The sequence below is a fragment of the Lissotriton helveticus genome, chromosome 12 (assembly GCF_964261635.1).
Source record: "Lissotriton helveticus chromosome 12, aLisHel1.1, whole genome shotgun sequence".
NCBI classification, from domain to species: Eukaryota; Metazoa; Chordata; class Amphibia; order Caudata; family Salamandridae; genus Lissotriton; species Lissotriton helveticus.
Genome location: NC_136073.1, coordinates 164833175 through 164860194, shown reverse-complemented (window position 1 = coordinate 164860194; position 27020 = coordinate 164833175). Strand labels below are relative to the sequence as shown.

General features: G+C 41.5%; 2 protein-coding genes across 2 annotated transcripts in view; both read right to left on the bottom strand.

The window, feature by feature from the left end:
* The window catches only part of LOC144799728 (histidine N-acetyltransferase-like), a 189020-nt gene extending 186548 nt beyond the window's left edge, over nt 1-2472 (bottom strand). The window contains exon 1 of the mRNA XM_078671244.1: nt 2395-2472. The gene's annotated coding sequence lies outside the window, so the exon portion shown is untranslated. The remainder of the gene's footprint in view (nt 1-2394) is intronic.
* LOC144797992 (uncharacterized) overlaps nt 1-27020 on the bottom strand; it is a 43072-nt gene that overhangs the window by 2866 nt on the left and 13186 nt on the right. The window lies entirely within an intron of this gene.

Sequence of the window (27020 nt, the reverse complement as noted above, 5' to 3'; positions counted from 1 at the left end):
GAAGCACGCCGAGCTCAGCGCCTTCCTGAAGAAACCTACAGCGGACCCCACCGACCTCAAAAACTTCCGCCCCATCTCGCTCCTCCCTTTTCCTGCTAAAGTCATAGAGAAGATCGTCAACAGACAGCTGACCGCCTTCCTCGAGACGAACTGATCCCTCGACCCCTCGCAGTCCGGCTTCAGAGCCAACCACAGCACCGAGACCGCCCTCATCGCAGCCACCGACGACATCCGGACCCTGCTCGACAAGGGGGAAACAGTGGCCCTCATCCTCCTGGACCTCTCCACTGCGTTCGACACTGTCTGCCACCGCACCCTAGTCCAGCGCCTCAGCAACATCGGTATCCAAGAGAAGGCACTGGAGTGGATCATCTCGTTCCTCGCCGGAAGAACACAAAGAGTCCGCCTCCCCCGTTTCGCTCCGAGGCCACCGAAGTCATCTGCGGCGTCCCGCAAGGATCTTCACTCAGCCCCACCCTCTTCAACGTCTACATGAGACCTCTTGCAGCAATCGCACGCCAGCACAACCTCAACATCATCTCTTACGCCGATGACACCCAGCTGATCCTCTCCCTCACCAGAGACCCCGACGCCGCCAGAACCTGCCTACACGAAGGGATGAAAGACGTCGCCGAGTGGATGAAGGACAGCCGCCTGAAACTGAACTCGGACAAGACGGAAGTCCTCATCCTGGGATCTTCGCCCTCCGCCTGGGACGACTCCTGGTGGCCCCCATCCCTGGGCACCGCAACCAAGCCAACCAACCACGCACGCAACCTGGGCTTCATCCTGGACTCCTCCCTCTCGATGACCATACAAGTCAACGCCGTCTCCTCATCGTGCTTCAACACCCTACGTATGCTTGGCAAGATCTTCCGCTGGATCCCGACTGAGACCAGGAAGACTGTCACCCAGGCACTCGTCACCAGCCGACTGGACTACGGAACCGCCCTCTACGCCGGAACCAGCAGCCAAGCTACAGAAAAGACTCCAGCGCATCCAGAACGCCTCCGCCCGACTCATCCTGGATGTCCCCCGACGCAGCCACATCTCCAGCCACCTGAGGAACCTGCACTGGCTCCCCGTCGACAAGAGGATCACGTTCCGGCTCCTCACCCACAAGTCTCTCCACGACGTGGGCCCCAAGTACCTCAACGACCGCCTGACCTTCTACACGCCCACCCGCCAGCTACGGCCCACCAGCCTCGCCCTCGCAGCCGTACCACGCATCCGAAGAGCCACCGCCGGAGGAAGATCCTTCTCTTACCTGGCTGCCAAGACATGGAACTCCCTCCCCATCCACCTTCGGCTGACCCAGGACCATCTCGCCTTCAGGAAACAACTCAAGACCTGGCTGTTCGAGCAGTAGCATACCCCTTCCCCCAAGCACCTTGATACCCTCCCGGGTGAGTAGTGCGCTATACAAATGGTATGATTGATTGATTGATTGCTGGTGTTCAAAACAGTGTTCTTCCGATTTACACGTGACACCATAGAAGTAACAAAACTGCCACTGAAAACTATCTAAATTCACCAGCATACCATGTGAATTAAGCAGAATGGTCTATAGAATGTTATTTTATTAACTGTCACAACGGAACATAATTGTTTCCCTTTTTAGGAAAAGAAAGACATTTCGCTGCAGGACAACCAATTGCTATAGGCGCTTGCAATCACTGTATTTTGCTGTAGTGGGAGTGTCAGACACCCTGGTGTTCTTTGGTGTGTGGGAGACAACATCACAATCTGTGTCTGCACGCCTATAAGGATAGGGTGACCAGGCGTCCCCGTTTTCCCAGGACGGTCCCCGTTTTTAACCAGCTGTCCCAGCAAATTTGAAGAAATTTAGCTCATGTCCCAGTTTTTAGAGAGGGTCGACTGAAAACGGTGGGAAGTGTTTTTTATGTATTACAAAGCAGGAAAAGTTAGAAGTTGTTTCAAGAAAGCAATTTAATTAACAGGCTAGCTACTGCGTTTAAAAATTACATTTTATGTATGTTCTTACTGCCTTTTCTGTAATTCTCTGCTGAGGAGCGCGCTCATCGCTTTAAGTAAAATTGTATTCCTTCTTCTATTTGTGTGAAATGTCCCGGTTTTTGGCTTTAAAATTCTGGTCACCCTATATAAGGAGCCGGAGTCAACACCATACAAGTGAGGTGATTAAACAAAGTGTAAGAGTATACACACACACAAAAACCAAATGGACACTCTTTGCTTGAGTGCAGACCTTGGGAGGGCCAGGGGTTTTCTTAGGTGGGCTTGCCCGACCCGGCCCTCCCTCTAGAACCGGGCCTGATCGTCAGATAGTTTGTGATGGGGGAGGTAACTTTCCCCCGGTTGCTGGAATTTGCCTCTTTCCTTTTCCCCCAACATCAGACACCGCTTCAGTCCTACCTTCTAGACAAGCCGTGGAGCCTCGCGGAACCTCAGGGTCAATTTCACCGGAAGCCGGCCCGTCAAAAGGGGGTTGCCTGAACCTGCCTCGGGCGAGTTCTTGCGCTTTCGTAGCGCGACTGCAGAAGTGCTTGCTGGGCCCGCCCAACTGGGCGATCAGCAGGCTGGGAGATGAAGTCCCACCCCAGCCCAAAGTCTGCAATGATTATCGCGTCCCCATTGGCAGACTTTGTCTTGATCTCTATTCAGTCATTCCTGCAACTGCTGCAATATTCTCGCTGCTGATACAATGTCGAGGCAGCGATACAAAGAGTAGAGATTCTCTCTTATTCTCACACCGTCGCAGGACAGTGGGCTCGGGCAGCGCCTCCCCAAACCCTCTGTCATCTTCCGGTTGGCACGGTCATCTGAGTGATGGATTAGAGATGGTAATAGTCATGGACGTCATTTACTTGTCACCAGGGGTCGCAACTGTGACCCCTGGCTTGCCCCTTGCGACCCCTTGCACTGTGTTTGCAACCCTTAACCTCAGAGGAGGGAAAATGAGTGACTGGAGGACGTCGGTTAGGCTACACTCTCATTGTTTTCTGTCAATTTGTTATTATACTAATAGTGAATATTATTACATTATTCACTATTGGTGTAGTCAAATGACTTTTATAAACATTTGTTAGCTGGAATAATGACTTACCTGGCAGCTGAAGTAAGTAAAAAAAAAACTGTTTCAAAATGTAGGTTGTGTGTGTGCTTGCAGGGTGAGAATGGGTTTATGTGAGGGAGAGCGTGACTGACGTGTGTGCGAGTGAAAATGAAGGTCGAAGGGCTCTATAGAGGTCCGTGGTAATAGAGGTGACAACATCTCGTCTGTCCAAGAAATAATAAGTGCAAAAGGTGCGCTGCAAGAGTAAATGTCCATGAAACTCAATAAATGTACCGGTAAGCTACACAGATGCCTTATTGATAGCCTGGAGGAACTAGGCCCCATGCTCTGGCAAGGGTATTTCCATGGTCTATCGAATCATAGTTCATATAATATAAAAGTTATAAACATATCAGCTTTTCAAACACAAGGATACGAGACACAAGTTCACGGTCCTAGGAAACGTCCTCATGTTCCATTGTGTTAGTTGTCCTTGGCGTTCTCTCTAATGGTTTATGTCTTTGTGATCTGCACAATACTCACTGCTCTCCTGATGCCCAGCAGGAGCTCTGTTTAGACACTTCTTGAACCAATGAGGCAGAACACACCCTGCATATCTTTTCACCCATAATTATTTGCTTTGCTGATGTTGTTTCCAGTGCTTCGGCAATACCTATCACCCTGTGCTCACCTTGTGCACATCACCCTGTGCTCCCACAGTGCATATTGTCCTTTGTTCTCCAGGTGCACATCCCCGTGGCCCATCAAATGTGCACTACTGAAGCAAATCACTGTCACTGTATTCCATGTAGAGTGCACTGTTCCACTCTGCACTATGGTGCACCCTTAAATGGGTGCACTAAACGCAGACTGGGACAGTTCAGTCTGTTATTGTCAATGCGCTGCTCCCAGTGCAGGCACAAACTCTAGGTGTGAACAGCACGTTAGTGAAAGTCAAACCCGCTCTTTGGTGCCAGCAGTCTGCCTTTCACTGCAGGCCTCATGCTTAAGGGGGCGAGAATTCCCCCACAGATGGATGCAGTGAATGATTGCGCCTGTCTGCAGAATGCGCCTAAAGGTTTCCTGGGACCTCCTTTCCCTTACTCCAATCAGAGTCATCAGGAGACACACTATTTGTGCCCCACCTTTATGTGTTACACAATCAGTGCACTTCCTGCCACCTTCTTTGCCAATGCGCTTTGCATTTGTAATACATTGTGGGCACAATTTCAAGGTGTTCTCTTAATTTGCATGGGGCCACCCCCTTACAAATAAAAGGGCTGCCTCCTTATCGCGCTGCTGGACATCCAGCGCCAGCGTGATTCATATTACAGAAGTGTCTGTGGTCTCTTTCTGTAATGTTAAATTGCCTTGGCACACATGCTGGTGAGCCCCCCAGGTGCATTTTCTATAGTATACCCCTTGGTACATGTCTCCTGGCATGTGTCCCTGCTGCACAGCAGCCTTTGCCCTCAGCTGCACATCATAATGTTCTCATGATTCATTTCCCCTTTTGCCCCCTGATGAATAACTGTATGTATCTTGCTGCATATATTTGTGTATGACTGTTCTTTTGCACACCGGAGTTCCTTTCTGCTGATTGGATTGTATACTTGTGGTTTTGTATGCCTTTATATCTGGTTATTGTGCATGGATGCATGCATCTTTCTTGTTCTGTGTCCATGGGTATCTGTATGTTTGTGTGTGGGTCCCTGTATTAATCTTTATATAAATTGCAAGCTACCTGTATGTTTATTGTTCTGTGTGAATGGTTGTCAATAAGTGAGTTGTCCTGCTTGTATTTATTTAGGTCAGTGAGTACATATGTGAGAGGCACTAACAAAGACATACCAGTGGCTTTATAAACAGTTGGTAGATCAGGTCCAGCCAGTACTTAATTTGTTAAACATAAATAAGTGCCAGGGCCCTCGTCAGGACAACACTGCAGCCGGCGCCATCCATTGCCCTGCCAGCGCTGCATTTGACAGTGGCTACACAACTACTAACCATCACACTCTTACACGTGTCACAATTCATACTATTCCAAGCCCCCAAAGGCAAGAATGGCTTGGGTGGCAGGTATTAGTCATTGTTAATGTATACTGAATTATTGAACAGCAAATTGCGGCATCCATGTGAAGCTCCGCGACGTGGCTCGCAACAACCGCATTCCCTGAATTTCTTCATCTTCAAGGTGAACGGTTCTGCACATCTGAGGATGCACTGATATGTGCGGTCTGCTCCCTGAATTCCCTGGCTGGCTGTGACTCCACAAGTTCATTTAATTGCAACCGACGCCCTGACAATGATACTAGAGGCCGCCATCTTAATTGCAGTGCCTGCTTCTGAGGAGAGTCTTTGGTGAGGGGGATGTGGCGCGCTCACCTCTGTGGTGATTTTTTATTCCTCATAAAATTCCATATTTTGAACTTTGAACACCTATTATTCATGAATCCTTTCATTGACTTGATTTCTGCATAAGTCAATAAGTTTACCACCTTTTTTCATTTCTCTCGGTTTTTGGCTCATGTCATAATTCATTTTGGGATTTATGTGTCATGAAACTCTGACAAATTCACAGACTACCTACTTCCCTTACGTTTGGAAAGGATATCCTTTGCTATGTATACCAGATGATTGCTGCTCCCTGCACCACTTACTCCTTAATTAACCCTGAATCTAGCCCTGATATGGGTCATTAATTAAATAAGTCTTCAAGTTGTCCTGGATATTTTGCCCACACGGAGGAGGGCTAACCTTTAGGTGATAGAGGATATTAGAGGTGGGGGTTCATTCCTCATTCTATTGTGTAGAAAACGATTGTGGAAACCAGTTTCACGCACCCCCCTCGTCGTTTTCGCCCTTCTCTATCGTTTGCATTGCTTGTATCAATTTCTATCTGTGGCTCAATACATCATACCTTTTTATAGAGCGTGGTTGTGTTTTTGTCAAAACATAGCAATACTGATTTTCACCATACCATTTTTTCGATCTCCGTATGGGAAGAATTAAAAAACTGAACTCCTCTGCACCACGCACCACGCACACATTCATCAAGAACTCTAGAATCGTCTCTGAATTCTCTAAGATGGAAGATTAATTGGTATCTGCTTCCAAAACTTTATCGTATCTAAGCACAATCAATTCTACAACTGCTAAAGTTAATACCAAGCGACTGAAAAAGGACACCCCTTCTCCACCAAAAGTCTCTTCTCCTGTATCTTTAGATACATTGTTGGAAGAGATACGGGCCCTTTGTCCCTTTATGGAGGATACCTCTATGAAGCTGCAATTACTAACAGAGAATTGGTCCCAGATGAATGAGCGTCTCACCACTGTGGAACAATGTATCTCCTCATTTCACCACACTCCTGAGAAGGTCGACTTGCTACAATCTCAGGTATCTTCGCTACAGCAACAGGTTGAAGATTAGGGAAATCGAAATAGAAGAAACAATCTTCGCATTTATGGTCTGCCGGAGGGCTCAGAGGGATCAGATCCCTTATCCTTCTTAAAATCTTTTCTTTCCAAAGTATTACACCTACCTGAAGGAACTTTGCTCAATATTCAATGAGCTCATAGATTTGGTCATCAACGTGCAGACTCCTCTTCTGCCCGGAGACCAAGAAGAGTCAATATGTATTTTCTTGAGTACACTGACCTTCTTAAGGTCCTGTCGGCAGCAAAGTCTATGCAACGCATCACATGGTCCGGCTCTACATTATTTTTTGCCCAGGTTTATGCTAAACTCACAGCAAACAGACGTAAGGAATTTTTGAACATGAGACCTGTTCTTCGTTGTTATGGGTGCAAGATATGGTCTTTTTCATCACTGCCTCTTCAAGGTTACATACAATAACAAAACAACCACTTATGTTTATCCCGTTAAACTGCAAAGTTTCATCAACTTCAGCAAAACTGACTCTGGACTTGTCCGGTGCTTCATCTTTATCATCTCATGCTCCTTGACTGAGTTTTCCTTACTTGTTATTTGGTTCTCTCTTCTTTATTTCATTGTTTTTAGGTCCTTCTTCTAACAATGTTTTTACTGGTCTTTTTGTTACTACTTCTACTTAAGATAATTGTTTGTTCTTGGCCGCTTGTTTTGTTGTCTCTTTTGCATGGTCGTGAGTTTATATTATATTTGTTTCATTTTTTGGTTTGTATAATCATCGTTATCCTCTCTCTTTTTCTTTTTCTCACAGGTCCCTGGATGTCTTTACCCTTTATGTACCCTCACCTCATTTGATCAGCTGTGGTTGTTCTTGTCCTCATTTCGTTGCGTCTGGACGTGCCATTTGTTCTTCGTGGCTTCACCTAGCCCCACTCTTTTGTGATATTTTTTGAAGTAGGTATGTTGTTTCTTTTTCATTGTTATTCTTCCTTTCCCTTCTTTTTCTTTTTTTAATGTTTCATATCTTTGTATTACACCTTCTTCTATTTTTCTTTTCCTTACCTCTCATCTTTTGGCCTAGTGTCTCTTCTCTTTCTCCTTTGTTCCCCTTGCTATATCTTTTCTCCACATCTCAGTCTTTCACTTCTTATTATTCTTGGTTTCATTTTGTTCGCTTACTTCTACATTTAATGTTCTTAACTTATCTCTATCACTGTATTTTATGCTCATATAGTTGGAATGTTATCAATCTTACCTTTTGTTCTTTATTGGTCTTTATTGACCTCCTATTCTTGGTAATTTTATTGTTGATTTTATGTCCCTGAAAATCATATCTTGGAATGTTAGAGATCTGAATTCCCCCATCAAGCGACAATGAGTTTTAACACATCTATCCAAGCTGGGAACTGATATTGTTTGCTTGCAGGAATCTCATTTAATGCTACTGAATCTTTAAAGTTCAAAAGAAATAGGGTTGGAGATGTTTTTTTTTCTATGGGTGATGGGAAACGTAATGGTGTTATTACTCTTTGCCATAAATCGTTGAAAATTAATTTGCTTTCTCAGCAGTATGATGACAAAGGCAGATGGTTATATACTAAATTACAAGTAAGAGGTGTATCGATTTCTTTGTTTAATGTTTATGCACCTACTAATGGGGATCCTCTGTTTTGGTCTTCTTTGTCTCAGCAAATTTCCTCTTGTATTGATGTTAACTTTATCCCCGTTGGGGATTGCAATCAAGTGTTGGACCTCTTCACAGACCGAAATTCACTTGTTTCATTTAAACCTCATAAAGCACAGAAAGTTGTTGTTCAAACTATTCAACAATATAAACTTATTGATGCCTGGAGAATTTGTAATCCCACCGCTAGTGAATTTATGTTTTTTTCCCCAGCCCATCAAACCCAATCCAGATTAGATTTTTATTTGTCTCTCATGATATTTCCCAATCTCTGAGAAGCACTGATATTGGTTCTATTTTAATATCAGACTATGCTCCCGTCATCATTCAATTGGATATAGTTCCAAATTCCAGCTTCCCCAGAAGGTGGAGATTTAATAACTCACTTTTTCTGAATAAGAATTTTCATTCCTCTTTTGTCTCCTTTTTTAATGAGTATTTTTCACTCAACCAGACTGATAATCTTCTGTTGTTTGGGATGTATTTAGATCAACTGCAAGGGATTTTATTATTGACTTTGCTTCTGGAAGACGTAAAATTGCCCGTCAGGTTACCAGTGATCTTTTGGCTGAGATAAAGAAGCTAGAACACTCTTACTATTCTTCCAAATCCAAAAAATGTCTCTCACATTTTATTGAGAAAATATTTCAATTTAACAAAGATTCTACAGAAAATACCTTGCTATATCTTTTGAAGTCTAGTGCAAAGTACTATAGTGGCCAAAACAAGGGGGGGCAAGCTCTTGGCTAATTATTTAAAAAATAAACATAACAAGTTTGATATTGAAGGTATTCTTGATGAATACAATATACTACACACCAAAGACCCAGAAATCTTAAATGAATTCCTCCTTTTTTTATAAGTCATTATACACTCCTGAGACCACACCCTCAGAATCTCATATTACACATTTTCTTTCGGATATTCACAAATCTTTTGATACTCAAATTGATCTTTCCCTATTGGACGCTGACTTATCACATCAAGAACTTCTTAGCGCTTTACATCCATTTAAAAAAGACAAAGCCCCGGGTCCGGATGGATTTACACTAGAATCTTTTACTCACTTCGCCCCTATCCTTCTTACTAAACTACTCGGTCTTTTAAATCTTTTTATACAGTCCGGGAAATCATCAGGATCCTTTTAGAAGCTCTTATTTGTCTAATACCCAAAGATGGAAAGGACTTGAAACATTGCAAAAAGTATAGACCTATTTCTCTTGTAAATGTTGACTATAAAATCTTTTCCAAAGCTCTGGCTATTCGGCTTGAATCATTCCTACCTCTATTACTGGGCGCAGAACAGTCTGGTGTTGTTAAAGGACGTCTCCTCTCCCATAATACTCGTCTATTTTTCGATATTTTATCAAAAGCCCCACATTTTCCTCATTCCTTAGCTGCAATAGCCTTAGATGCAGAAAAAGCGTTTGATCGAGTAAACTGGTCATACCTCTTTCATACGTTGAAATGGTTTGGTTTCGGCCCTAAAATTATTTCTTTCATTTCTTTCCTGTATTCGGACCCTCGAGCAGCTGTCCTAGTGAACGGTATTTCATCTCCTCATTATGAGCTAAAAAAAGGGGTACATCAAGGTTGTCCATTATCTCCTTTTCTTTTTAATTTAGCCTTAGAACTTTTTTTGTCCCGGATTCGTCAAAATGTTGATGTAAAAGGATTTGAAACCAAGGGCACCCAAATTAAGTTAGCAGCTTATGCTGATGACATCTTATTATTTCTCTCTGAACCTCAATCCTCTTATTAGACGTTTTCGCTACTGTCTCTGGCTATAAGCCTAATTGGGACAAGTGTGAAATATTACTGTTAACCAAATATACATTCAAGGATGACTTTAGTTCCTCTAATTTTTCTTGGAAATCACAGCATATTAAATAATTGGGTCTACACTTTACCTCTTTAATTTTGTCAACGTTGTCTCTTTGCATGGAAAATTGCCTACAAAAAATCTCTTCTCTGACTGCTAGATGGCACCCGCTATACCTCTACTGGAGGGGTAGTTTAGATACCATTAAGATGATGTTGGCACCATTGGTTTTATTCATCATTTCTAATATCCCTGTTCCCATTCCTTCAAAGTTTTTTACAAGAGTCACTTCGATATTACCATCCTTTCTGTGGAGAAATGAACCTCCTTGCATGTCTCTGCTACATTTAACACAACCTAAAGCAGAACGAGGGGTTAATTCTCCCGATTTCCCCACTTACCACAGATCTTTCCTTCTTCGTCAAGACTCGAGATGGCTCTCTGATTCTTCAATTGATTGTCCTTTGTGGGTTGTGCTTGAACATTCTTTTCTTTCTCCTCTTTCTTTTCAGGAACTTCTTTCCTTTACTCATAAACCACCTTCTTTATTAACTCCTATTTCCAAATATACCTTTAAAGTTCTAGGTCTCTCTTCACCCTCATCTTCTACTGATCTCGTTTCCTTTCTTAAATCTTCTTTATGGCATAACACATCTATTTTAATTGAGGGGAAAACTTTTTATTGGAAATCTTGGAGAAACAAAGGTCTCATCTGGACGTCTGAACTATTTTCTCAAAATAAGATCTTGTCTTTATCCGAAGCTAGTCAACAATTTCATTTACCTCCTTTCCACTCCAAATAGAACTTACTCTCACAAGCCCGTTTAACCGCTTACACTCAAATTGAAGCACACCCAACCCCTCCCCCGGTTAACAGTTTATGTTCTTTTCTACTTTCATCTTCTATAGCTTCCAATATCTATACTCATATACGATCCTCATCACCCATTAGAACAAAGACCAAAGTTGAACTCTCTTGGGAAGATGATCTTGAGACTGACTGGCCTTCTTCCCTATGGAATAAATTATGGTCTAAAATTAGGAAAACGTCTAGAACGGCAAATGTTACACAATCTTTATTCTTTATTTACAACAGGCTTTTGATTCACCCAGCTGTACTACATAAACGACATGTCACTATAACTGACACCTGTTGGTCCTGCTCCTCCCCACTTGCTGATTTAAAACACATGCTTTTTACTTGCCCCCTCCTACATAATTTTTGGACATCTGTTTGGAATCAAATTAATTCTACTTTCCATTCTACTTTTCCTTTCTCTGCCACACATATATTCTTGGGTAGCCTATCGCCTATCTGGGATGATCATACTTCCAACCAACCCTAGGATTGTACACCTATTATTGGCAATCGCCTTTCAGCAGATCACAAAAACTGGAAAGACTTTACAAAGTTATCATTCCAAGGTTGGTGGTATGCAGTCTGTTATCATCACAGATTAGATACAGCTTGTGCTCATCCCATCCATTTAGCCATGAAGCAATCCATTATTTGGTCACCTGTTACTCTATTCTTTGATCATAGTGCTAAACACTCTTTCTCTTTATCTCCTGCTCAACAAGAAGTTGCTCGACCTCCATTATATTCCTTATCTTTGACATTCCTATTTTATACTATGCTATCATATGTTGGTTTAAGCTATGTTGTTACATGGTTCTTATACACGACTTGATGTTACTTATATATTTTTTGATATTTTAATGCCTTTTTAATTCCAACTTAGATAGGTTTTTATGACACATTCAAAAAATGTGTGTTTCCCTTTTTAGGTCGAGCTATTTATAGCTATGAACTATTGCAGGGGAAACAACAGTCTTGAACAAGCGGATTCCTCCCAATGCATGTTTTCTACTGAAGCATGACGCTTCGCCAGGCCCGCACTTGGCCTCACTCACACCCTCCCACCACCAGACATCAAAGGCGCTTGCTCCCCTGCTCCCCCTCCCCCGCCCTCCACGCCTCGCACCAGACTTCATTGGAATGTGCTCCCAAGCTGCTACCCCGCCGCTCGCCATATGCTCGTTCCCTCCCAATCACTCGCTGCCCTGCTCCCCTCCCCTGCCCCCCACACAGCAATGCCAAGAGCTTGTTTGTAAATATGCACGGCACCAATGCGCCTCACAGCAGTGTGACTACTTGCATTTCTATTTCTGTTTAATTTCAGTTACCAGGGATGTGCTTCATGACACATCATGCACACCTTTCTTTATTTCAGAATGGCGCACGCAGTCTATACCACCTCTCCCCACCGCCACAAATTTACAGCACGCCACCCGCATCCTCTTTCACCTCTACCCACCGCCACAAATCCCCAGCATGCCCCTTGCAGCCTGCAGCCTCTTTCACTTCTCCCCACCACCACAAATCCCCAGCATGTCACCGCAGCCTCTTCCACCTCTCCCTAGAGCCACAAATCCAACACGCCACCCGCAGCCTCTTTTACCTCTCTCCACCGCTACAAATCCCTAGCACGCCACCCGTAGCCTATTCCACCTCTCCCCACCGCCACAAATTTACAGCACGCCACCTGCAGCCTCTTCCACCTCTCCCCAGTGCCACAAATCTCACCCATCACCCCACCCGCTGCCTATTCCACCTCACCCCACCACCACAAGCCCCACCACGCCATCCGCAGGCTCTTTCCCATCTCTCTACTACCACATATCCCCCTCCAAGCAGGCAGGCCACAAACAGATCAGGATTTGCTGGAGGTTGCAGGGTAGAGCCGGGGGCGTTCTGTTGGCTTCTTTTGCAACTACCATGCTTGGCTATTACAACCAAATGGCCGTATTTATTTCTATGATGTATATACATGCCTTCCAGTTGTGTGCCAGCAGTCACTACCCGGTGTCCAGTGCAACCAACCCCTTCTCCTAGGGCCCTGTGTAATTTTATGCAGTTTGGTAAAACTCTGAGTACATTTTCCGTCTCCAAACGCTGGTAAGTTATTTGCGAGAACAACAGACCTATATATTCTCCAATACATTTTCTGAGTGCGGCATAGAGCAGCCGAGGCAGCAACAAGCTCTGCACAATTATTTTTCTTCATTTTTTTATGCGTTTCTAAAACAATAAATTGCCACCATGCTATCATCTTGCTTTCCTACATGACTTAATGGTGCAGTTAATGTGGGATTTTCTTCCTAGTGTAACTGCAGCCAACGGCATGAAATTGACCCGGAAATCAAATTGCCTAAACACTTCTAAGGTCCCATAGGCGAGACCTATTGGCTATGCCTCGTGCGTGACTTCGAATTAAGCACTACATGGCGCCCGTTTCCTTTCAGCGGGACGCCGTGCACATCGTCTACTAGCAGGCACGTGTATTTCCCACGGTTGCTTACAGCCCGGTTAGCTTTTTAGATGCAATTTGCCCAGTGACATAGCAATGCATTATATTAACTTTAACTCACTCGTTTCTGTTATCACACTTGTACCTTAGAAGGGCTATTTCTTTAACCGAGAAGTCTCGTACTTTCTCTTCCTTCCAAATATCTTGGGTGATATATAATTAACATGCCCCATAGTTTTGACTTCGTATGTTCATTTACTATTTAGCTGCATTTTCATACCAATATGAGTGAGTATATACATGACGTGTCCCTTCGGCGCTTTGACTGTTTTACCTGCATTTTCCATACATTATGAGTGAATACATTTAGAAGACGTGTCTGCATAGTAACTTTACCATGCCGATTCTAATTGGTTGCACTGAAGGCCACAGCATCACTCAGCACCACTGAAGGCCACAGCATCACTGAAGGCCACAGCCTCACTCAGCACCACTGAACGCCACAGCATCACTCTGTGCAACCATTCAACAACAACTGGTTTTAATATGTTCTCTCAATGTTTCAAGCTTTATTACAAATGTCACAAAAAATGTTAATATTTCACTGCTGTTCTTGGATTTTCATCACAATAAAATACACTGAACATAATCTTCCCAAAAAGTTATTTACAAAAGTTTAAGCTACTGCCATTATAAATTACAATAACTTTTATTTAAGTATTAATTATCAAAAAAAACAAACCATTGTTATTTGTAATATTAATACATCTATGTCATGTAAATACAACACATATTGCATTACAAATGCTATAGGTGTCACGTTTTCAAAAGTTAAAACTATTGGCATTGTAAATGACAAAGCTAATAACTTCGCTATTTTCAAAACCAACACATAGATAAAATATTTGTCATTTACAATACAAATAGCTAAAAATTTCGTAATGCGATACCTATTGCATTGCAAATGCTTGTTCTGTTTTCCTACCCCCCCATATATTGTATTGTACTATATCCATTTTTTTCTTAATAAACTTACTTTCTGAACAAAAAACAATCAAGCTGCGGTTGGGCTCGTACCTATATTATGCATATAGCGCCGCCATGTGGCAGACTCTCATAAGCCCTGGTGCTGACAATGAAGTGCTGGTGCCAAGCACTGGAAACCACCAGCTCAATTTTAGTACTGGGTCCAGTCGAATGTATTACTAAGAATATACAGAGAGTAGGCTTTGAGTCACATATTCACATTTATTGGCCTATTTGGGTCAGCCTCTTTCAGCCATTGCTTATTGGAAGTGCCCTTTACATTGTGGAAGAGCTTGTAACGCTTTGCAGATATTTTGAACATCACCCATTGGTCTGTTGCTGTGACATTAACATTTTCTTCCATCCGCTACAGCATACAGCATAGTGCAATGGGTCAGCCTACTCTGAGTAATTGCATTTTGCTCTTTCACAAGGAGTACATGCCGTGCTTAATTTGTAAAATAAGAAGCACAGGTGCTCAAATGTTTGTCGGAGGCCACACCCACTCCACCTGGCTCCACCCACTTCCTCCACCAACTACACCCACTTACCCTATTGGCTCTGCCCACATCCTCAACCAGTGCTCTTTGTGCCGATTGGGGGAAAGGGCAATACTGGGGTATGCTATTATTTAGTAATTGTGTGTCATGAGTTCAAAGATACAACTTTTACAAATCTTATGTGATAAAATAGACCAAAACGTTCTGAAAACACTCCAAACTGAAAAATTGAAGAAAACCATACAATAAAGGACCAGACTGGGAACCCAAAGCAGCCCTGGCAAGTTTTGTTAGACCAGCCCCCATATGGTGCGGAGTGAGCGCAGTATGCCTAACGACTGTTAGAGGGGTTTGTGTGGGATTCTCCCTCAGGAAAAATGTGTAAAAAGAAAGACCAAAATGGTAAACAAAACATTTTTCATTACATATTTAACTGTATTAACTTCCAGAGCATAGTACATCGCAAATGATGACCTGACATAAGCACCCAGGCCAGAAAGCATGTAAATGTCACACATAAACACCCATGCCATAAACTGTGGAACTGTCCCACATAATCACCAATGCCATAAACCATGGAAATGTCACACATAAGCACCCAGGCCATAAACCGTGGAAATGTCAAACATAAACACCCAGGCCATAAATCGTGAAAATGTCACACATAAGCAGCCATGCCATAATGAATGGAAATATCACACATAAGCATCATGGCCAGGCCATAAGCCATGGAAATGTCACACACTGGCATCCAGGCCATAAACCATGAATGTCACATATAAGCATCCAGGCCATAAACCGTGGTGGAAATGTCACACATAGGCACCCAGGCCATAAACTGTGGAAATGTCACACATAGGCACCCAGGCCAAAAACCATGGAAATGCACACATAGGTATCCAGGCCATAAACAGTGGAAATGTCACACATAAGCACCTGATGGAGCGAGATTCAGAATAATATTTTGTTTTGACTCGCAAAGTTAAACTTCCATAAAAACATAATCGCATTAATAAGCATGAGTTGAAAAGTACTAATCAACCTAGTTTTAAAATGCATATACATGAGAAAACACGAGGGACTAACACATGTGCTCTATGTTGCAAAAGCAAGTGCGTTGAAAATAATAAATTAACTTTGTCTATTGTCTTTGTCAGTATTAAATGCGGCTGTTTAACTAACGGCATGTGCTTATTATGTGTGATTACGTTATGTCTTTTCGTCTTTATGTGGCATAGCTCGTAAAGAAACCTGCGGCCTAAAAGAAGAAGGTTGATATAAACGCAGCTTTGTGTGCACAGCTAGGTAACATAGATTAATGGGTTTATAATTAGCAAATGGGGTGGGTAACAGAATGGGTCTCAATTCTCTAATTAATTGATGTCTTGTGTTTGTTTAAATAATAGTTTCTGAATGAGGCCTAAAGGCACATCGAAAGATGACATTGACAAGTCCTGTCCAGAGAAAGCCAGAGCCCTGCATGGAAACTTTTACCACGTTGAAAAATATTTGCAAGCTCTAACGAAAATTGTTTTACGTGCTTTTGGTGAGACTGTTCCAAGGACAGGAAGCGGCAAAGTTTGCCAAGCTAAGGCAGTCACGGCCTGTGACTCGCAAAATGTTTCTTTTTAAGGAAGCTGTGTGTCTTGTGAATAAGAGACAATGAACTTTTAGAAAAGCCTGATCCAGGCTTGGTGAAAGGTGGTGACATCATATAAGCTGACATCAGAGGACTATATGACTAAGGGAAATGCGTATGCTGACGAGATCGCAAGGTTTTGCGCGAAAAATAATATGTCAATCTATCGGGAAAAAGACAATGAACATGTTTTGAACGGCATGAACCATCAACAAAATAAACATAACCTGATTCAGCTAAAGGAACATCTTTAATGTCCTGTCTGGGTTTAGTACAGTATTCCAAAACACAGCATTTGACAAGTAACGGGTTAACCAAATATGAGAAAATTATTCTGGGATCAGATAATGTCTCGATTGCGAGGTGTGTGAATTTAAATCCTTCCACATTATTGCCTGATGGTACTGTAACAGAAATCAAAAACAAGAATGACATTGATCATGAATGCTTGGATGTTTTGGAATACTGTACTAAACCCAGACAGGACATTAAAGATGTTCCTTTAGCTGAATCAGATGTTGTTTATTTTGTTGATGGTTCATGCCTAAGAACAGATGAAGGTATTCTGAGAGCAGCATATTCTGTCTGCACAGTTGCAGAAGTAATTGAAGCCTCATGTCTTGAAGGAATTCGTTCAGCTCAAGTTGCAGAATTGATTGCTTTGATTCGTGCATGCCAAAGAGCAAAAAAATTAAAAGTTACCATAGTGACCGATAGTCAGTATGGATATGGCGTAGTCCATGACTATGGCCAGCTCTGGTCTCAAAGAGGTTATTTAACTTCTGCGGGAACTCCTATCAGAAATGCAAAATTGATCAAGAGATTGATTGATGGCATTCAGTTACCAAAGAAAATTGCTGTTGTGAAATGTACAGCAGACAAAAAGGGGCGAGGACTATATGACTAAGGGAAATGCGTATGCTGACGAGATAGCAAGGTTCTGTGCGAAAAATAATATTTCAATCAATCGGGAAAAAGACAATGAACATGTTTTGATTTCACTTATGCTAACATCTGTAGTTGAGACATGGCAAGGAGTAAAAGATTTACAAGATGAGGCAGATGATGAGGAGAAAAACACATGGTTAAAAGCAGGTTGCAGACAGCGAGAGGAAGATGAAATTTGGGTTTACAAAGAAGACAGACCAGTTATGCCAGATAGCATGATTGCTGACATGGTCAGAATGTATCATGGTCAAGGATATATTGGAAGATACTCAATGATTAGGTTGTTTAGACAAACATGGTACAATCTAAAGTTCAGACTAATTGCAGAATCTTTTTGTCAGAGATGTTTGATCTGTCAACAGTTCAACCCAAACAGAAAAACAGTTGTGAGTATGGGAACCATAGGACGGGAGGGTGCTCCTTTTACCAGATTGCAAATGGATTTCATTGACATGCCACCTCATAACAAGCTAAGATATGTCCTAGTGATTATCTGTCTGTTTTCAAGATGGATGGAAGCGTTCCCAACACGTCACAATGATTCAGTTACTGTTGCTAAATTGCTTTTAAGGGAAATCATACCAAGGTACGGTTTTCCAGTGACGGTAGAGACTGATCGTGGAACACATTTTGAAAACAGATTGCTAAAATTGGTTTGTTAAGCACTGAATATAAAGCAAAGATTGCATTGTGCTTACAGGCCAGAAGCATCAGGTGTTGTTGAGCAAGTGAATGTCACAATCAAAATGTGATTAGCTAAAATATGTCTAGCTACAGGAATGAAGTGAACTGACGCACTTCCACTTGTTTTGATGTCATTGAGAAGTACTCCAGAGTAAAAGACAGGTTTAAGCCCACATGAAATACTCATGGGCAGAGTCATGAGACAAGCTTTTGTACCAGTTGGCAAAGTAATGAGTATAAATGATAGCGTCATTTTGGATTCCTGCAAAAACCTTTCTGACGTCGTGACTTCTGTGTTCCATCAGGTGGTAACTGAAGTGTTGACGAGAGAAAAGGAACAAGCTCATGATCTGTTACCAGGTGACTGGGTCAGGACGAAAGTTCACCGAAGAAGAAACTACCTAATACCAAGGTGGCAAAAGGCAAGACAGGTGATACTTGTTACAACTAATGCAGTAAAGTGCAGAGGTTTGAAAAGGTGGATTCATGCAAGTCACACCATTCGTGTACCTCCACCTGATGATCCTGACGAAGGTGACACTACAGCTGATTCAGATTCTGAAGAAGAACCTGAAAGAGATCCAGATTCTGAAGATCGATAGGAAGGTCGACATCTGGAAAATTCAATTGTGAATGAGGCGTTGAATGAAGATATTGAAGAAATACAAGACTCTGAAAATGATGATGATCTGCTAGAAAAAGGAGCAGAAAAGGAGTCTGAGGTGATTCAAAATCAGGAAAGTATTGAAAAGCAGATTGGAAGCTCTGGAAGAAGGAACGAAAATTCTGAAACTGGGAAGTTGGAAGTAATTGAAGAAGAGAAGAAGACGAAATTCCGAGTACCAGCTATAAGGATGATATTCCTAACAGAGTGAAACTGCCTAGTAAAGAAGTACCTGAATCTAGAATTCAAATTTCAGAAAGCGATACAGATGAAAGTGATGAAGAAACCGAAATAAGAAATTTTAGAAAAAGAGCTTGGAAAGCAGAGTGTAACGTGACTGAACCCAAAAAGAAAATATTGAGAAAAGGAGATAATTGGCCTAATGAAAACGGAAATCTGAAATTCAAATTAGTAAACAGATCAAAAGAGCAGGTTAACGAGATCTCAAGTCAAAAAGGAGACTCTGACAAGAAAATTCAGGCAGGAAAGAAAATAGAAGTGATTAGCAGTAGAGCAAAGAGAGTAGTGAAGCCTAACCAGAAATACAAGTCCCCTGAATGGACCTATATTATTATCCCACCAGTAGTTGAGGTGAATAGCAGTAGTCAGGAAGACATAGATGACACAAGTGATAATGGCTGATTTTGTTTCCATGTATAGTTGAAAAATTTGTACTTGGCATAAGGCTGAAGAAATTGTGTTAGGTGACACAAGGTCGAAGAAATTGTGTTAGCTGGAAAAACTCATTGATGTAAGACGCAAGGTCGAAGAAAAGCTGTTAGAAAGTAGGGTTTTCTTTAAAAAAAAAAAAATCAAAAACCGGGGGGTGTATTTTAATTTAAAAATTTTGATTTTGATTTTTTTGTAAGGATCTTGTGTCAAAGTAAAGATGCCTTATACTAACAATACCTCGAGATGTTCAATTTTAAGAAGATGCTGTAAAATGTCTTCTATTTGTGTGATTTTAATAGTACTGGTTTGGTTAATTTTAGCTGTTATTTTTCCTTTAGGGATTGATAAAGAAGATTTCAAAGCTAATATGACAAGTAAAGCTGTGGCTAAACAAGTTAACAATAATGTAGTAGGCAAGACTAACAGAGTTATTGATCATAAACCAGAGATCCACCAAGATAGATCTGTTGGTGATTTTTCTAGTAATACTTTTTCAAGATTATTATCTGAATATGTTAAAGTTATGGATGTTAAGGATTGCTACATTTGTGTAAAATTGCCTGCTTCTGTTTCTGAGGGGGTCACATACAATATGCTTCCCCTTACTTATGGCATTACCTGTAGTGTTATAGCTAGTTTGTTTTATCAGACGTGTCGTCTGGAGTATTATTATTCCAATTGTGACAAAATTTTTGCTAACTTAAAAGTTGATAAGAGCTTGAATAAGCATACATTTGCTAAACAGATTATGGAATTCTTTATTGTGACTAATGAACTCACATATGAATATGCTTTTAGAAATAATTTAACATGTAAATTGAGAGCTGAAGAGAAATCGTTCTTGAACTTAGTTGAAGAGAGAAGAGCAATTTATAAGCGTAATGAGATGCTGAAACAAACCAAATCAAAGTTTTGGCAAATTGAGGATGAAAAGCTAAATGGTAAAATCGAAAATGTTGCTATTCACATAGATAAACCTGTTAGTGGTAAGCTTTGTATTCGAAGAGATAACACATTATTTGATAATTATTTTGTTGGTGCGAGTCAATGTGAAGACACTTATCAAATCTTAGGTGGGTGGGGATTTAAAGGTGGTAAAGATCCAATTTTTCCTGGAATTTATTTTGTGTGTGGAAATAAAGCCTATTACAACCTACCAGATCACTGGTATGGTACTTGTTATGTTGGTTTAGTTTTACCAAAGATTTTTCATGTAGATAGAAATGCAGAAGGTTCATTTAAAATCAACAATCATCTGAGTAGATTCAGAAGGGAAAGTTTTTCTGAAATTTTGGGAGATATTTTTGGTGCAGTAATACCTTTTGTGGGTATAACCCTGAATGCAGTTAAAATCAGAAAAATGTCTACAGTTGTTGACAGATTGTCTACTGATACTGCTAGTGGATTCCAATTAGTTGACACTGAACTTATTTCCATGAGATCGATGGTTATGCAGAACCGTCTTGCCCTTGATATTTTGCTAGCTAAAGAGGGAGGAGTTTGTGGAATATTACATGTCCAGCATTGCTGTACTTACATTCCAGATAAGAGTCAGAATATTGAGATGTATATCGAAAACATCACAGAATTACATTCGGAAATTGTACCCTTAGAAGATGAGGATTTTTCAGAACACTTGAGCAAAAGATTTGCAGCAATCAAAAACTGATTTCAAGAGATAGGTAGTTCAATTTTAGGCAAAGTATTGTATCCTTTATTAGCTATAGTTTCTGTGGTTCTTTTGTTAAAAATTAGTTGCATGTTACACAAAAGAAAGAAGTATCTTAGGGAAAAGAAGAGAATTTATAAGCTAAAAAAAGAACAAGAAAAAGAGATTGAATTAGAAGAGTTTCGTAGGTCACAATATGAGAGTTACAAACAAAGAGCTGATACAAGAATTTAAAAATACTAATACTGTGTTTATCAAAACATGTTCAAGAGTTAAAATTTTGCTAAATTTTTGGGTATGGTTTGGTGATTTTGAAATCACCAGATGAGGGAGTTGATGGAGCGAGATTCAGAATAATATTTTGTTTTGACTCGCAAAGTTAAACTTCCATAAAACCATAATCGCATTAATAAGCATGAGTTGAAAAGTACTAATCAACCTCGTTTTAAAATGCATATACATGAGAAAACAGGAGGGACTAACACATGTGCTCTATGTTGCAAAAGCAAGTGCGTTGAAAATAATAAATTAACTTTGTCTATTGTCTTCGTCAGTATTAAATGCGTCTGTTTAACTAATGGCATGTGCTTATTTGTGTGCTTACGTTATGTCTTTTCGTCTTTATGTGGCATAGCTCGTGAAGAAACCTGCGGCCTAAAAGAAGAAGGTTGATATAAACGCAGCTTTGTGTGCACAGCTAGGTAACATATATTAATGGGTGTATAATTAGCAAAAGGGGTGGGTAACAGAATGGGTCTCAATTCTCTAATTAATTGATGCTGTGTGTTTGTTTAAATAATAGTTTCTGAATGAGGCCTAAAGGCACATTGAAAGATGACATTGACAAGTCCTGTCCCGAGAAAGCAAGAGCCCTGCATGGAAACTTTTACCACGTTGAAAAATATTTGCAAGCTCTAACGAAAATTGTTTTACGTGCTTTTGGTGAGACTGTTCCAAGGACAGGATCGGCAAAGTTTGCCAAGCTAAGGAAGTCACGGCCTGTGACTCGCAAAATGTTTCTTTTTAAGGAAGCTGCGTGTTTTGTGAATAAGAGACAATGGACTTTTAGAAAAGCCGGATCCAGGCTTGATGAAAGGTGGTGACATCATATAAGCTGACATCAATCAGCCAATAAGGACACTGGATGGCAAAGAAAAAATATACTTTTGAGAGAGATTAGCTAGTTAGAAAGGTATAAAAATTGCCCCATGGGCAGGAGGGCGTTCTCCTCGCTTTCCGATTCCTGAAAGGCGTGTTATGCTGTTGGACTTTTGGCGCAAGTAAGGATAATAGGCTTTAATGACTTTAACTTTTTGCTAAAGTGAGTTTTAGACAGGGAAATAGTTTTAGGGAATGAAAACTGTTATTTGCTTTAATTCATATGTGCTGTTTGCTTTGAAGATGTCAGTTCCATAATACATTTACTTTAATAAATGCTGCTAAAATTGCTAATAAATAAAGATTCTTAATAAAATGCTCTTTCTTGAATAATAAAGTTTAATAAATTAGATTTTTTTAAACGACAAGCTGGGCTTGTTTATTCATGATCTAGTTGCCATTAGCTGATCCATTTGCCTAAGTGACTTAATTAAATGATATTTGCTTAAACCATGGTAAGAAAAGATAAACTGCAGTTGTATATAAATGTCTAAATAAATTGTGAATAGGTTCTGATTAATTAGGTCACATGATTCAGTTGCTCAAAATCATGTCTCGTTAGTTTATGGGCCTGCATGAGAGATTTATGATTAATGGTGAGTATTACGGTGTAGGGTAGCGTTGGTGAGACAGATTTTTTATAGGAGCGCTGGATCACACCCATTCCATAATCCATGGAAATGTCACACATAAGCATCCAGGGCCAGGCCTTAAACCATGGAAATGTCACCTATAGGCATGCAGGCTTTAAACCGTGGAATTGTCACATATAGCCTAGGCTGAGATGAATCGTGACAAAACGAGAGTAAGGAGGACAGAGTTGGACAGAGTTGTACAAGATTTGATTAAGTCTTTGACAGATCTCGTTATTGGTGTATAGAGGTGTGGTTTTATTTTTGTCAAGTATAAATTGATTTCACACCTGTGTGAGGTACGCACATGCAAATATAATTACTAAAGGAAGAGTACAAAAACTGAATTAAAAAAGTAAGACGTGAGGGTGATAGGCTTGTTTAAAAACCCAGAAGTATTTATCCAAAATTTTAGGTTGGGGGTTAACAGAGATAAAAACAGCAATTAAACAAGAGGGCCACCAAAAACCAGCGTGATGCAACCTTGTCTAGAATGAGAGCTGTTTCCCATAGTAATAGCAAAGAAAGGGGACATTTTGTATTAGGACCAGAGAGAAGAACATAATAGGAAGGATCAAACATAAAATCTCAAAAGTTTCCTCAACTGGGGATGAGAATTGCGAATAGGACATGTTATAACGTAAACGTTTACAATGCATGCCTTTACAATGCAGTTTTAACATCGCAACATCCATCGCAACACATATTAAAAAGCTACACTTACAACACATTCCATTACAACACATACTATTACAACGCACAATTCTTTTAGGGCAACAGTACTGTAAGTGTTGGATAGTGTAGGGGTAAAAATTACTATTCCCACTCCAGTGAGTGCAACAGTAGGGTAAGTGTTGGATAGTGTAGGGGTAAAAATTACTATTCCCACTCCAGTAAGTGCAACAGTAGTGTAAGTGTTGGATAGTGTAGGGGTAAATATTACTATTTCCCATTATTTACCTTATAATGCGTTGTAATGGCATGCGTTGTAGTGGCATGCTTTGTATTGGCATGCTTTGTAGTGACATGCGTTGTAATGGCATGTGATGTAAAGGATGTTGCGTTGTAATGACTGCGTTGTAAAGGTAGTGCATTGTAATGACTGCATTGTAGTTGTTGTTTCCAGAAAAAAAGCAGGTGCCGCAGGCAAGGGATTTGTTAACTCTTATGAACTGGAGAGATATTTCGCATGCACTGCCCGTAGAAGTGAAAGGGTTGTGAATGAGAGCACTCTCTGTTCCTTCCAAACTATTTGTGACCCAGTAAAGTTAAAGATGCGCCAGGGAGTCACAGAGGATAGATAGGAACTCAGTGAAAAGTTCCCTGCCTTTCCTTAGCACTAGTTCTATGGCCTCAAAGCAGTACCTACGCTACAGTGTACAACAGCCATCAGACACTATTTATTTATAAAAGTGCACAAGGTGTTCCCAGCTCCTTTAATGCGGGCTGTGAAGCAATGCTACAGTATTCTGAAAATAGAGCCCAGGGGATGTTTATCTCGGTTGGTAAGCCACCTGAGGTGCATGCCTGGAGGCTGGTGAATGAAAGCAAACACGGTCATAAAACACAATATTCGTTACCAGAGCGTGAATCAATAACTCGCTGGACCAGCTCTGAAAGGAGTCCCTTAAAGAGCCAGGCCACCTCCCCTCCCCCACCCTTCTCCCGCGTGCATGGCCTCTCAAGATGGAAACTGCAAAACAAAAGCAAGGTCGGGCCAGGCAAGTGCTCACTCACAACAGCTAATATGATCGAAATGGATTCTTATCAGTCGATCCGTAGTAGACTGCAAAAACGGTGAAGTGGTTAAATTGTTTTAAACGGAAGAGAAAGTATAGAGCACATTTTGAGTAAAAGGGAGAGGGTTTACTTGTCTGGAATAAAACAGTAAGCCCCCAGTCAAAGGTGCTTTTGCTGATTTGTGGCCAAGTTGGGAGAGGGAGACCCTCAGCTTCAGTATGTATATTCGGTCTCTAGTTCTGTAAGAGCAAGTAACTGTCACTTATTCCACAATCCAGTGGACCTTTTAATTTGCATGCGGTGGGGCTGCAGTCGGCGTGGAGCTGTTTATGTTGGATGGAAGGCAGACTTTGCAGAATGTGTTTGCTGAGTTGATTTCTGTGTAAAATTGAATACCGAGGCCCAGATTTATAGAAGGTGTTGCGTTGTCTGTAGGTTGCACAAGGCGATGCAAGGCAGAGTGCAGAGTGAGTGTGTAGAGTGAGTGTGCAGAGTAGTGAGTGCAGAGTGCAGAGTAGTGAGTGCAGAGTGCAGAGTAGTGAGTGCAGAGTGCAGAGTAGTGAAATGTGCAGAGTAGTGAGTGTGCAGAGTAGTGAGTGCACAGTAGTGAGTGTGCAGACTAGTGAGTGCAGAGTGTGAGTGCAGAGTGCAAAGTGAGTGTGCAGAGTAGTGAGTGCAGAGTGAGTTAGCAGAGTAGAGAGTGCAGAGTAGAGATTGCAGAGTGGAGAGTGCAGAGTAGAGAGTGCAGAGTGACTGCAGAGTGCTAGGGAGTGCAGAGTGCAAGGGAGTGCAGAGTGCAAGGGAGTGCAGAGTGACTGCAGAGTGCTAGGGAGTGCAGAGTGCAAGAGCGTGCAGAGTGCAAGGGAGTACAGAGCGCAAGGGAGTGCGAGGGAGTGCAGCGTGACTAGGGAGTGCTAGGGAGTGCAGAGTGACTAGGGAGTGCTAGGGAGTGCAGAGTGACTAGGGAGTGCTAGGGAGTGCAGAGTGCAAGGGAGTGCAGAGTGCAAGGGAGTGCGAGGGAGTGCAGAGTGACTAGGGAGTGCGAGGGAGTGCAGAGTGACTAGGGAGTGCAGAGTGCTAGGGAGTGCAGAGTGCTAGGGAGTGCAGAGTGCTGGGGAGTGCAGAGTGACTAGTGAGGGCTAGGGAGTGCTAGGGAGTGCAGAGTGACTAGTGAGGGCTAGGGAGTGCTAGGGAGAGCAGAGTGACTAGTGAGGGCTAGGGAGTGCTAGGGAGTGCAGAGTGACTAGTGAGGGCTAGGGAGTGCTAGGGAGTGCAGAGTGACTAGGGAGTGCTAGGGAGTGCTAGGGAGTGCAGAGTGACTGCAGATATTAAGCTAATGGCAATGTAAATGACAATTCTGTTTTCAAAACCAACACATAAATACAAATGTTGTCATTTACAATGCCAATAGCTCTAACTTTTCCAAAGGCGAAACCATTGCATTGTAAATGCTTGTTACATAATGACTTACATTTTTCTAAAGTGTGTTATTGAAACCTGTGATACTTTTAGGTTTTGGAAAGTAATTTGGGATCATTGAGATGTGACTATCGCAAAAGATTCTCTCACCTATTTCTAAACCTACGTTCATGCTGTCTTGGACATACACGTTTACAGATTTGGAGAATCTTTCTGCTGGTTGTGGTGGGTCTCAAAAAGTGTTAAGCACCATCTTTAAAGACATATTCCTATCTATAAAAGCATATCAAGTCTTGCTGTCAAGTTGTTCAGAGATCTTCATTACGGCTGGGGTTATACTTCTTAAAAGTATACAGTCTGTATTGTCTTGCATTGAGCACAACTGAAGGCAGGAAACCTCAAGGATCTTTGTGTTGACATCAGCCCCTCTGAGAATTTTTGTCTTAACAATCCGCGTCATTTGTATTTTGATCAGAGCAAGGTACAAATGTGAAGTCTTCATAACAAACAACCGTGTTTTGCTTTTCAAAGTCGACCGCTTTCAGACGCTTTCAGACGGTTTCATTCTTAAAATTCTTTCATTCTTTCATTCTTAAAAAAGGGGGAGAGGAGTTGGCCTAACGGCTAAGGCGCTCGACCTCGGACCTGGGTTCGAGTCTCGGTAACGACGCCAAAAACCTCCTGTGATTCTGGGCAAATCACTTAATCTCCCCGTGCCTAAAATGAAAGTGTGTCCTCTTGTAACGTAACTGGAAAAATATGTAAAGCGCTCTGATACCTGATTCGGCTCGGGTCTAGTTCGCGCTATATAAAACTCTGCAAAAAAAAATAAAACATTCATTGTCTGGAGGAAAACCAAGTTTCTGTCTATTGAGTGATTCCCTCTTCACCATTTCCAAGTATAATACTCTATGATTTCTCATGAAGGCTTCTTGCAAGGTTGAATGTACTCTTTGTATTGAAACCTATTCTTGAAGAAAGAATATACAATGCTTAAGAAATAGTTCTGCTCTATGAGCTAGAT